Source organism: Arvicanthis niloticus, chromosome 3, assembly GCF_011762505.2.
Source record: "Arvicanthis niloticus isolate mArvNil1 chromosome 3, mArvNil1.pat.X, whole genome shotgun sequence".
Classification (NCBI taxonomy): Eukaryota; Metazoa; Chordata; class Mammalia; order Rodentia; family Muridae; genus Arvicanthis; species Arvicanthis niloticus.
In genome coordinates, this window is record NC_047660.1 from 121,666,140 (window position 1) to 121,679,829 (window position 13,690).

A 13,690-nucleotide genomic window follows, 5' to 3' on the forward strand; every position below is an offset into this window, starting at 1 on the left:
TTGCCAGGAGTTTCAGGTTAGTTGTCAGCAACCGAATAGTACTAGCAGCTGAGATTGGCCCCATGCAGTATGAAATTTGTTCAAATAAGAGGTAACATACTCCCAGGGTTCCTGCATGCTCTGGACAAATCGTGGGAGGACAGCCATGTTCAACAGACACAGGAGGCAGTGAGTGACTAGAAATGTCACCTTCTTGGTCCCCTCCATCATTCTGCAGGAGAGGAAACCTTGTCATCAAGCTCTCATGTGAGCCAGAGGCACTAATCTTGCTGACAGAGCTTTGGTCCTAGGCAGGGCTGTGCAGGCAGTTAATTATACCCAGAGTTAATTGAGTGGTCAGATTAACAGTCTGGTCTCAGGAGGTCTCAGTGAAGATTCCAGAAATTCAGGTATAGAACGCCCTCACAACAATGTCAAATGAGACATCATGTTCTTTGTGACCCTCCCTTTCAATTTGGGAATGATGATTTCATTAATCAGAGTCCTTCTCTCCTGTCATTCTAATTGACAGATGCTAATTAAAATAGCAAATGGAATCCTCTCAGGCAGTTTCTTCTGTGGTTCTTAGATGACCATTCAGTTCTTGACTGATTTAGCACGGCTCTTTCCCCTCCATTACCAGACAAGTTAAACTTTATATTCCCTTAAATCTTTTATCACTCATAATTAGAAAGCAAAAAAAAATAATTCTGCGTTTTACAACTTTAAAATGTAAACGTAAATTGGATACTTAGATAATGTGGGCCAGATAGCTAATAGGTGGTACGTTAGACTGGGGTGATATACTAACATCATCCCTAGACCCTGGATCCCTGATTCCTTTTCCCAGCAACCCCACCCGAGCCTTCCAAACAATGGAGTATCTTTGTAAGAGATTTTATTTGTATTCACTTTTAATTCAAACATGACTTAAAATTTGAAAGTCCCCAGTAGTAAAATAAAAGAAATATAAACATTTAAAAAATGCATAAGAACTTGCCTTTCTGGGCTTTGGGCATGGCTCAGGAGAAAAAGTACTTGCTATATAAACATGAAGACCTGAGTTCCCAGTCCCTACATGCACACCAGAAGCTGGGAGTGGTGGTACACACCTGTAATCCTATCACAGGAAGAGCCTATAGCAGAGGTTCTCAACCTGTAGGCAGCAACTCCTTTGGGGCAGGGGTGTCACACACCAGATATCTTGCATATCAGATATTTACATGATGATTTATAACAGAAACGAAATTACAGTTGTGTAGTAGCAATGAAACAGTCATATGACTGACAGTCACCACAGCATGAGAAACTGTATTAAAGGGTTGCAGCACTAGGGAAGTTGAGAACCACTATCTTAGTAGAGGCTTACTAGCCAGCTAGTATAGTGGACTGGTGGGCTCCAAGTCCAGCAAAAACCTCTATTTCAAAAACTTAAGTGAAGAAAAGTTAAAAAAAAAAAAAAAAAAAAGACATCTGACATCCACCACTGACCTCCACATGTGCAAGCAAGCAAGCACACACACACACACACACACACTCAGACCTCACCTCACCAAACAAGTTGCCTTTTGTTTCATAGCCAAGGTGGTGCATTATTTCTATGCCCACAATATATGATCATGGAGGAACACACGCTGGTCTGTACTCTGCTCTCCTGAACAGTATTACCAAATCATGTAAATTCTTGGCAACCTATTAAAATGAATGACTTTATTGGATCAGCCTTCTGCATTGCACAGTTAGTGCCATTACATCTGTTTTTAACATTCAGATACATTCATAATGAGAAATTTGAGCACCGAGGATCAGGGGGTAGACACTTGAGTGGCCTTTCTTGAAAGTGTTGCCTTGGTCTAGTCCCACAGCAGAAAGAGTAAGTATTAAATACTGATTACACCTTATGCCCAAAACATGTAAAAGGAAATTAGGTATGAATGAAATAATTTACATCAAATTAAAATATGCTCAGTAATTACCTTTAATGCTATTGATTTTCTTTGACACACGTTTTCATTAAAATGCAATTTTAAGTTCTAGGCCAATCCATAGTTTTCTCTCTGAGGAGAAAATATTGGATTTCAATGGTTTACGTTTTGACTCTGAGATGAAATCATGCTCTTTGTCTCAGAAGACACACACACACACACACACACACACACACACATGTATGTACACACACGCACAACTCTGTGGATGACATATTTTGAAAGGAAAGGAGAAGCAAGATGGAGGGGAGGAAAGCTGAATTTCTGATTCTCCATTCTTCCCTGGTAAATGTCTTGCAATTAAACCTCAATAGAAACTTCCGTATTCCATCAGGAATTGATGCAGTGCAGTCCCTGTGCAGCTAAGGATTCCCACTACTGCCTAGGAAAGTTCCTGCTCCCTAGGAAGTGGAAGTGAGCATGGGCCTCACTCACACAAATGTACCCATGAGATGGCCACGTATGTCTCAGGAGGTGAGAGGGCAGATGTTCTTGGAAAGTAGCCCCAACTTTAGCAAAGAAGCCCACTCCTCCCTTAAATCACAGCTAGTCCCAGAGGGGGCTGGCTCTTGCAGGCTCTCTGGGAATAAAAGCTCCAATGAGCATTTATGTAGTAACTTGGAAAGGACATTTCAGAATATGTAACTGCTAGTTTCCCCCTATGTTGTAGCGTCCCATGATACAATGCAGGAGGCGGTGAGCATCAGGCCGACTGCAGCCTCTCTTAGTCTGCCTGAGACTGAGGTGGTTCTGGAAGCAGAAAATGTCAGGAAAAATGACAGTCTCTAAGGAACCAGGACACCTGCCCACTAGATATTTGAAAAGAATTATCTATTTCCAATCCTAAGTATTTGGGGCTTCACTGAGTTATCGTTACCTAAACACAAACTCATTCTTTTGTAGAAAATAAGGATAGTCCAAGATCTTTGATTTTGTGGTTGTGGCAAAAAAAATTAGTCAAAATTTTCATCTGGTAAGGGCAAGAAACTGGCCAGAAGAAATGTTTTAGAAGGATTAAAAGGCACCACTCAAGTATGTAAATAATCATAATTAAATACACTCATCTCAAACTGTCCTAGTAACTTATCTACCCTTTTGTCTCTCCTTATCCCAAGATAAATAGCAGTCCCTTTACCTTTTCTTTTGGTATCAGGTTACACTTTCCCTCCATAAACCCAACGTTGTTACCCATTTCAACTTCCACATATAGATAGTGGCAGCGATACCCTATAGTGGCCCTGGGGCTTTGTCCTACACGGCTCCTGGCATACAGTCATCAATGATGACCAGGGAACAGGTATGTAGAGACACAGGATCAAAGCTCTTAGGTTAAGAATCCCTTCCATTTGGTATGCTTTAGTGGGCAATGACTCAGCCCACTGCCACCTCACAATTCCGTCTCTAGAGAGTAGGACAGTAAAGGTGTCTTTGGTCACAGAGTGGAGGTCAGGGTTCATCTGAAAACTCTTCAAGGCTCCAGGTAGATGTTACAGCCACCAGAACAAATGCACTCAGAGAACTAATATAACTTGAATTTATTAATGATTAATATATTAATTTTATATGAATTTATTAATTAATAATAAATTAGAGATTGAATTTGTACCCACGAATGCCCTTATATCCAGTAATGTGGAAGGGATTTGGAGCTGGGAGAACATTGTGCGCACTACCATGGAAAGGACTTTGCTCCTTCTGCCCCTTTTGGAAAATGCTTGGCAAATCTGTAGCCTTGCTTCTATGATGGCACATATTTTTTCAATCCTTCAGTATCTAAATGGCATATTAGTATCTTCTTGGTGTTCTTGCTTAGACTTACAGGACACCCTACCACCAAAGCAAGCATATTCAAAGCACACATTTGAATTTATAGATACAGAATTTGTGTGGCAACAGATAGTTTGTAGTGCAGAGGTCAATGCATAGCAGCTTTAAAGCCAGTTCAGTTTGGGGGGTGTAACCTTCAAGAGCTTGCTCAACCCTGTATTGTCATCTGTAAGACAATTGGAGTAACTACCAGGTCTCTTGTGAGATTCAGGAAAAGGATTTGCATGGAGTAAACTGCACAGAACCATCCCCAGGGTGTTTTGTATTTTATTACTTCCCTTTCACAGAGCTTGAGGGCTATTAAAGAAGGTGAAGGCACAGACGCATGTTCAGGACTCAGGCCAGTATCCCTTAAACCTAGGTGGGTGTTTAAAAACTGTGCTAGGTGCTGCACTCTGCTCCAAACCAGTGAGATTGAATTACCAGAGAGAAGGACCTAGACTTTGATACACATTTTTAAAGCTCTGCAGGTGACTGTCAAAGGCAATCAAGACTGAGGACGGGTGATTCATGAACTTGGCTGTTTGTGGCTTAAGAACTAATAATAACCAGCTGCTGTCTGACTGCCAACTATTGGGCTGGTTCACGGGCAACTCTGCTAAGACTGTATGGTTGTACAGCTCTGGGTGGAGTACTGTACAATTATTTTACCTTGATCATCACTCCAGGCTGGGAAGTGCTCAGTGACATTTCACAAAGCAAGGCAGCAAGGCTCCTAAGAGTCGAGGGATGAGGATGGAAGCAAATTGAAGGGAACACTTGGCTCCTTAAGTGCTTCCTAAAGGTGCCCTTGTGTCTGAAGGAGAGACGGGAGATCACAGAGCTAAGACTTGAGAATCTGAGTGAGAACACTGGAGTGAGTCACAGATGAACAAGAGAGAAGTTGAACACAAATGCGAAGTCATCGAATCCAGCTGTGAAAGACAATAGCAAACACCAGTTATTCATGGTCTAAAACAAGGAAGAGTTGTGAGTCTCATATAATTTAGAAATCAACTTCCTTGCCATCAGATGGCTTCTGAGGGCTGGTTTAGCTTTTTCAGACTGATGGTGGATATTTAAACTTGTATGTAGTTACATGTTAAAGTAGTAGAGTCCATTGGTAGTAGTAATTCCCCAAGTTTCTGTTCCCGCGCCCCCCCCCACCCAATGTTACTACAGAAATCATTATATATTAATCTTATTTTCCTTTGGGATTTCATGATGATTAAAAAAAGAGAGCATCCCACAGAAAATCTAACTGGAGCTCCCAGAAAGAAAAAGGAGTAACCTAAGTCAAGGTAATAATATTGTCAGGGAGGAAGATGCTGAAACAAGGTAATAAATACTCTTTTTCTTATAAAAGTCCTATCTTTCTGGGAAAATCAAAACATTTTCCTAGAAGAGATTTCGATCCAAGAATTATCAAATAGATCCAGACATTCCATTTGTCCTAATGAGTCACATATGAAACTGTCACGTGTGAAAGCACCCACGAGTACAAGGTGATCAAAGAAAAAAGTTTATGGCAACCCCAAAAATGAGTCACACTCTAGATGCTGATATGTTTCCTAATGTTCTCAGTGTCTTCCAGCTCCATGACTGCCCCACTGACATGGATACTGGGTGCACGGCTGCCATGACTACTCCACTAAGGTGGGCACTGGGTGCACAGCTGCCATGACTGCCCCATTGAGGTGGGCACTGGGTGCACAGCTGCCATGACTGCCCCATTGAGGTGAGCACTGGGTGCACAGCTGCCATGACTGCCCCACTGAGGTGGACCCTGGGTTTACAGCTGCCATAATGACCCCACTGACATAGACACTGGGTACACAGCTGCCATGACTGCCCCACTGAGGTGGGCAGTGAATGCACGACTCATATTTCTGCTTGATTTTATATTTCAAGCCATTGCCATCTTTCTATGAGGTTAGTTTAACAGCCCTGTGAGGGTTTTGATTTCAGGTAATAATGTTGACTCTAGCTTCTCCTACTGAATCTTAAATACTTCTCTTTCCACCATGGACCCATGGATAAACTAGCCCAGTATTATTAAACAGTAACTTTTTATTTGAAGACACTTTTCACAGGTCTTCAAAACTTAGGGACTTTTTTTTCTCCACTTCAGCTCATGATACCTTTTTAACTAACTATTTATTCCATAATCTCTTATTAGCATTTCAAACCCAATAATATATTACAGCTTTCAGGCATATCAGATCTTTTGTGCAGCCTGTCTCCAAAAAACGTTCTCAAGAATTAAAACACAAGAGCAAACAATGCACTTTAATTTGTTGACAATTCTACTTTGTAAAACTTAGGAAGGCAGCATGGGGCCAGAGGGGAAGGAAGAGAAAGCAGAAGACTTCTTTTTTAAAACAGAAGTCAGGGGTGGCAGATAGCAGGTAAAAAAGATCACATATGTAGAGTCTATACAATGCTTGGTGACTGAAGAGGGCAATGCTGATTTTCATGGAACAATGAAGAAATCACTTGTAACCTTGTTGTATGTCCATTTTGAAGACTATCCAGTCAGAACGAGGCAATCCACTGACTAATCTAAATGTCATCAAGCCCCCATGACTCCTTCAGTTTCCTATGAAGAGGGCAGTTAGCCAATGTCTCCGGGCACATATGCTCCCCAGGGAGAAGACAATGTCTATAGTTACTATACATTCACCACCCAAGGATTACACCGATTTTCTTTGTAAAGAACTACCCTCCTCTGTACAGCCCATGTTAGTTGGGTGGGATGAGAAAGAAGCTAACCAAATCATTGCAGAATCCACAGTAAGCATGTGGCCCAATGGTAACTACCATGGTTTGATTGTGAACTGTGTCACACAGGCTTAGATATTTGACCACTTAGTCTCCACTGGTGGCAATGTTTTGTCCAGTTGGGATACCTTTTAAGTGGGTAGTGGGACACTAGGGGTTGCAGTGAGGTTTGTCACTCAGCCCTACTTCCTGGTCTCTGCTTCTTGTCTCACCAGGATGTAAGGTGAGACATCTCAGCTGCACAATCCCACCACCCTGGAGTCTCTTGTCACACTGCCTTTTTCATGATGAGCTGTAACCCCCAACTATGAGCTGAAATATGAAACCCTTCCTCCTTTACATTGTTTTTGTCAGGCATTTGGTCATAGCAACAAGAAAAGTAGATAATACAGCAGCCAATGAGATTGCATGAAACTCTGGACCTTGTCAATGGGCTATGCTGCATCTTTGGTAAGCAGCTTATACCACACATGCATTCACTCATATTTTTCCTTTCTTTCTCTATTTTTTCCAGTGCTGGGAATAGAACTTGTGACCCTATGCTTGTCAGGCAAGCACTCCAGCCCAGAGCTAAATACCCACATTTTGGCTCAGGGAAATCCTTGTGGCAGATGTTTGAAGCAACTGATCATATTTCACCTTCAGATGGCATGTCAGGTAACAAAGAGATGAACGCTGGTGCTCACTCAGCTAACTTTCTCCTTTTACCCTGTCCAGGAGCCCAAGCCTATGGAATGATGCTATCCACAGTTTGCGTGGGTCTTCCCACCTTAATTACCCAAACCTAAAGAATCCCTCCTAGTCCAGAGAGTTGTTTTCTAGATGATTCTAGATTTTGTCAAGTGGACAGTTAATAGTAACCACCACAGTCATCAGCCCCACTCCTTTTAACATAGTCAACATAATAGAAGGCAGAACTAAGATGCAGAACCGGTGACATCATCTGAACTCTAGTAAAGCAATGCCCTAAACTTTACATTATATGAACTACTAAGTTACATTTTTGCTTAAGCCAGTTTGTAGTGGATTCTAGACTACTCGTGACTGAGTCTATCTAATGTGGACAAAGTCTATGTGCTATTTACTTATTTTTATCCTTTGACATTTTCATGCATGTGTATAATGAATTTAGTCACTCCTCCTTACTCTTTCTCATGCCCTCTCTCTCCCACTTTGAATTTGATCACATGCTTTCATCACCAGTAGACGTAATCCCTTCCTCGGCAGGCTTCCTATCAACAAATCCCAAAATGAAGTTCCAATCATTCTTGAATGTGTTTCTCTAACATTAAACATTAAATTTTTTTTATACTTGGACTTTTAAAATTTGGATTTCTCTAACAGCAAATTGCTAGAGACATTTTATATATATATGTGTGTGTGTGTATATATATATATACATATATATGTTTATGTGTATGTGTATATATATTGAATATATATATTTGTGTGTGTATATATATATATTGAATATATATGTGTGTATACACATATACATATGTACATATATATTATATATATATATATATATATATATATACACACACGTAGTGTATTTGTGTGTGTGTGTTATGCAGAGCAGAACATGGTAACTAGGAATTGGAAATTAACAGGTCCAGGAAGCTTGGACTTTCTTCTCAGCCTTCCAGAGACTTCCAGTCAAACTTGGGAAAGCTTTCATTGCATTAGTTTTTTTTTTTTTTTTTTTTTTTGCTTCTTTATAAAGAACAGCTCCAAGTAGCTCGGAATAGAATGGCCACAGTGATTCAGCAATGAGAAGGTGGTGGTTCAAGATATTAAATATTAGCATCATCACTCTGTAAATATGATATCGATACATTGATCCCCAATTTGTTCACTAAATGCCAGGGCACTATGAGACAGAATTTTTCAAGGGGCACATTTAGGAATAACAAGAGTATTGCACTGTGTATAGCAAGAGTAGAGTCTTTTTAAATACACCACATGAATAAGAGATCCATAAATGGATTAAGAGAAACCATCAGTGATTTATAGTATATTACACAGGGGGGGGGGGAAGAGAGGGGGGGAGAAAGAGAGAGAATATGCTGGACTTTATTAATCTGTGTTTGACCCATAAAAATCTTGTATTTATGTTCTTTATCTGACTGTAAAATAAACCCAAAAACTCTCATAAGGATTTTGTTGCTGAGGGCCTGAAAATGCTCAGCAGAAGGAAGACATAAATAGAAATGCTTTTATTTCAATGCACACTTGTCCATAAATACAGGGTCCTGGAAGTTGTGCCCTCATCTCTCACCCATTTTCCTGTCCAACTTGGTTCTTAGTGGTAGTAAAGTACAGAGTCAGGTACCCTGGAAATTAATCCCCAGTCTTCTGATAAATAATATGGAATCTGGATGTGTTTGTTTGTGGTGTCATATGCATGTGGACGAACGTGTGTTTGCAGGTGTGCATGCTTGTGTGGAAAACAGAGGTCAATATTAGTTGTTGACACAGATCTCTGACTGAACATGAATCTTGCTATCTGCACTAGACTGGCTAGTCAGTGGATTCTGCCTGGGGCTAGAGACATGCAGGACTGCATCTGACTTTTACATGAGAATGGGGATTTGAACTCGGGTCCACAAGCGTATGTAGTGAGCATTTTACCCACTGGCCATCTCCCCAGACCCCTGGTCCCAGGTCAAGCAGTCTTGAATGCATCATTTTACCAACTTGGCTTTAGACTCTTCATCTATAAAAATAAGGTTTAGATTTCACTGTGAGGATTCTACTATCTCCACAATCATTTGAACCTAACAAGCAAACCCTGCAGGACAGGCAGTAAATTTCCTCTGTGTTAGGAGTTGGCAAATGGGAGAGTCCTCAGACATATTCAACCCCAATTTGCATATGGTAAAGAACTATGGACAAAGGACCATCATGTGGAGAAAATGGAACGATGCACCAACTGAATGGCTAATAAACAAGCAGACACACAACACCGGCCAGGCTCCTCAGATTCTCTTCCCTCTTTTTCTCTCCCTCTCTCATCCCTCCTCTCAGCTCTCCAAGATGTTACGTGCTGCAAAAGATTGGGAAAAATAAGAGTTAACTTTGCTCCTTTGTGATTGACAGTGCTGCAGGCTATGACAAGCAATCTTTCATTGCTCAACTAGATAACAATGGAAATAAGACATCTTCTACTTTTTATCAAATACAATGTTTGCCATCTCTTGTTAGGGAACAGGATACAATTAAACCACCAATCTTACCCCCGTCTTCTTCTCCCCAACTCACAACTTATTCAAACAGTGTTGGCTGATACTTTAGAATCTCTTAGGCAACATTCAACATTGAAATTGTTTGCCTTATTCTGTCCCGTGTCCAACTTCCAAATTAAAAAAAAAAAAAAAAAGCGAAGGAGAAAGAGGGTTTTTCTTGATTGCAAATTCATCAGGGAGGTTTTGAATTTTTTTTTGCAGACAAATTGCTTTAGGTATATAGACTTTGTAATTTGTGTGTGGCTAATTGGATTGCCTGATTAAAGGACATAGCTGGCATTTCAAGGTAGCAGTTGCTGGACTGGGGTGCTCTGGTGGCTGAAGGGCCTCTGGTGTGAAACCCTACACCTCTGACTTGATGAGATTAGTGGTGTGCAAACTAGAGGAAAATCACAAGATTTTTCAAACAGGGTACTGGTAAGGAATCCAGGGGCTCCAACAGGCTTCGGGGTCCTCTATAATTCTTCAGAGGCTATCTCCCGAGTCTTACCCTTGATTTAGGATTTTCATTCCAGGTGCATGGATCCCATACTGTACCAACAGCAGTACCCTGATAGCCCTGAACACTAACGAGCTTCTACATTCAGTCACTCAATCAGGTACCAGTAATGTACATGTGCCTATCTTTATTAAACCATCTGTGCTGGTTAATAGTGATTATCAACATCACTGAATGTAGAGTCATCCAGGGGACACTCTCTGGGCATACCTGTAAGAGACTATCTAAATTGGGTTAATTAAGGTAGGAAGACCTACCCTAAATATGGGTTAGTGTTCCATGGGCTGGGGGCCCTGGACGGAACAATAAGGAGAAAGTGAGTTGAGCACCAGCATCCCACCATAGATTCAATGAGAGCAGCTGGAGTCCTTCTATTGTTACCATGCCTTCCTCACCTGCTGCTGTGTCTTCTCAACCCTGGTGGAATCAAACAAACAAACTCCAAAACTCAGGCACTTCTTTTTCATGTTTCTTGGTCCCAACAATGAGAAAAGAAACTACGATACTATCTTTTCTTAACTTGAGCAGTGTTGACATGCTAAACCAACAGAGCTAAGAGATCTGTTGCACTGGAACTTTTACCCCTAAGACTTTGATGATGTAAAATGTCACGTGATCTACTCTAAGTCTGCAGGCTAATACTCAGATGAGAGGCTAGCACACACCCACCTGAGAATGTGGCGCATCCGGTTGTGAACTTCTTCCTTTTTCTTTTACCCTAATTTCTAGGGTCTCCAAATAAGTGTCAAGGGAACACAAAATATTACCTAAAGCAAAGCTAAAATTGAATGTTTTAAATTTTTATGTCAGGAAATGCAAAATTAATACTCTCCTTGAGATATTGTTCATTAATACTGTACTTAGAGCAAGCTATCGTTTTAATGGCCTAATTCAAAAGAGTCGAAAATTTTATTTTACTTAATTTAAATCATTTAGACATATGAGCTATTTTATTTCCACTGGCACTTTTTTTTTTTACAGTAAGTGTAACAGGGAAGAAGTGATCAGACATTCTCTCTCGGAACATAAACTCTTGCTGGACTGAAATAGAGGTGAGCCTCTAAATGCTTATGACATAATGAATCACTGTACTGGGAGAGAGGGCCATCTGAACATTCTCAGGAGTGGGGAAACTCAAGTCCACATGATCAGGTCAGTGCGAAAGCAGAACTTAATGGAGCTTTTCCATCTCTGTATTAATTGCCAGTTTGGAATAGAATAAAATGGCCAGTATCTTGTGAGAGCTACACAATTTCAGCAGTATGAAGGTAGTGATAACACTCAGAAGAGCCATGAAGGAAGCACTTGGGGCAGGGATTGACAGAGAAGTAATTAGAACATGACACTTTTCCAAGGCCCAACTTTTAATCAAGAGACAGTCCTCATATGTCCTCAGCATTTCCAGGTTGTGGTTTAGGGGATCTGAGTAGATTGCTGACCAGTCCTGTCACATCTGGCCTCAGTTTTTCTCATCTGTGACATGAGTGTGCTCTGGGCTGAAAGGACTCTGTGGTTTCTGCCAGATTTATTTTCTATTCTATGGTAACAGAGTTCCAGGGAAATAGAATGTCAGTCACAGTTAAAGGAAAGCATAAGAAACAGTCACTCATGTATTAACTATCTTCTAGATAAATAGCTGTATACTAAAAACTACTCATGGGATGTATCTGTATCTCAGAATGTACATAATTCAAGGGCAAACAGTCAGCATATATACTCAAACTCCCCAAGTCACTGTTTTCAGTATTTCTTATGAATACTGCTGTCCTCTGCCCTATTCGTTTTTGCTCCAGATGAAACAGCCATAAAGGAATAAGAGCACATGAGTTTCTAAGATAAACCGATAACCAGAAGGGAGTGTTGGTGTCAGCCATTGATTTTCTAAGAGTTTCCATTGTTTCTTTACCCTAGCCAGAACAAATATACTAGCTGGATCCAGAGGCCAAGAGTAAGAGTAGAGACACCTTCATTTCTCTATAGCAATTTTTTCTTCAACATTTAGCCATTATTAGACATCACACTCATTTTTAGAAGATAAACTGACTTCAGTAGCAACATGCAGAAAGAAGAGAGAAAACTCAAGCCAATGTAGCTATGGGGGAAGGGGTTAAATACAGGATTGATTAAGAATAAATGTACCCACAAACACTGAAACACTGTGTAATGGGAAATATAAGATTCTGAATCAAGATGTGATTTACAGCCAAGAACAAGACCGTGGGACTCAGACCCTCTAAGACATGAACCTCACCCTCCTACTACCAGCTGTGTGGCTTGAGTAAATTATTTAAGCTTTCTATGTCTCAATTCCAGGCTTATAAATTCAGTTGCCTACTCAACCATCTTACCTACATGTCAAATTTAACATGCCCCAAATCAAGTTACTTATATCCACCTGCCCACCCAAGTTTGAGCTTCACAGTTTTCCACTTCTCAATAGAAGGAATGGCCTTCACATCATCCTGACTCATCCATTTTTTCTCATAACCCACACTTAAAACATTAACAAAATTATACTGGATCTTCTAAGTAAGGTAGAACACACCTAAAATCCCAGTACTCAGGAATTTAAGCCCAGAAATTCAAGGCCAGGATTGGCCACAGAGTAAAAGCCCGTCTCAACAAACAAACAAACAAACAAAATAACAACAAAACAACTCTAATAACAGCACATTAGCTTAATATGGATGCAGCAATACAAAAGGAGAAGGAGGGATAGACGACATCAAGGGACAAAAAATAATGATGCTTGATGAACCTCAAGGAATTGTACTATTTTGTATGTAGCTAATATCATACACAATACATGTGCTATTATGTATATATTCTTTAAAATGTTATGCTACTAAAGCTGAACATGCTACCTACAATAACCATGAATTAATAAAAATTCCAGTACCATGATGAGAAATCTCCTTTGGGATAGTTGGTCAGTGTAGTTCAAGTGATTCCTAAAACAGTATAGACATTTACTGTTCTATGGTTGCCTCTCAGAAGTTGAAGGTGGGGTAAGTCTCAATCCTGAAAACACCACCCACTTAGGACATGGGCCTCACATCATTCAAGCTGGATCTGATATGGAAACACTTCTTCTTGTGATCTAGCTTCCATGGTACCACAGAATACTATGGAAATTTCCAAGCAATTAATAATTCTATCCAGCCATGACATCTGTGAACTAGAACAATGACCAGTATGGCAAGATAGCTGTGAAGGTGCAACAAATGGTGCTTGGATGTTGGTGGCAACCAACGGCTTTCTAATTGGACATAAGTTTCTCTCAACAGAAAGGAGATACCTAGCCAGCTTCCTAAGGTGAGTGAAGTCACGGACCTTAGAAAGGAATCTACTACCATCACTTTGCTAGAGTAGAACAATTCCTTACTACATTC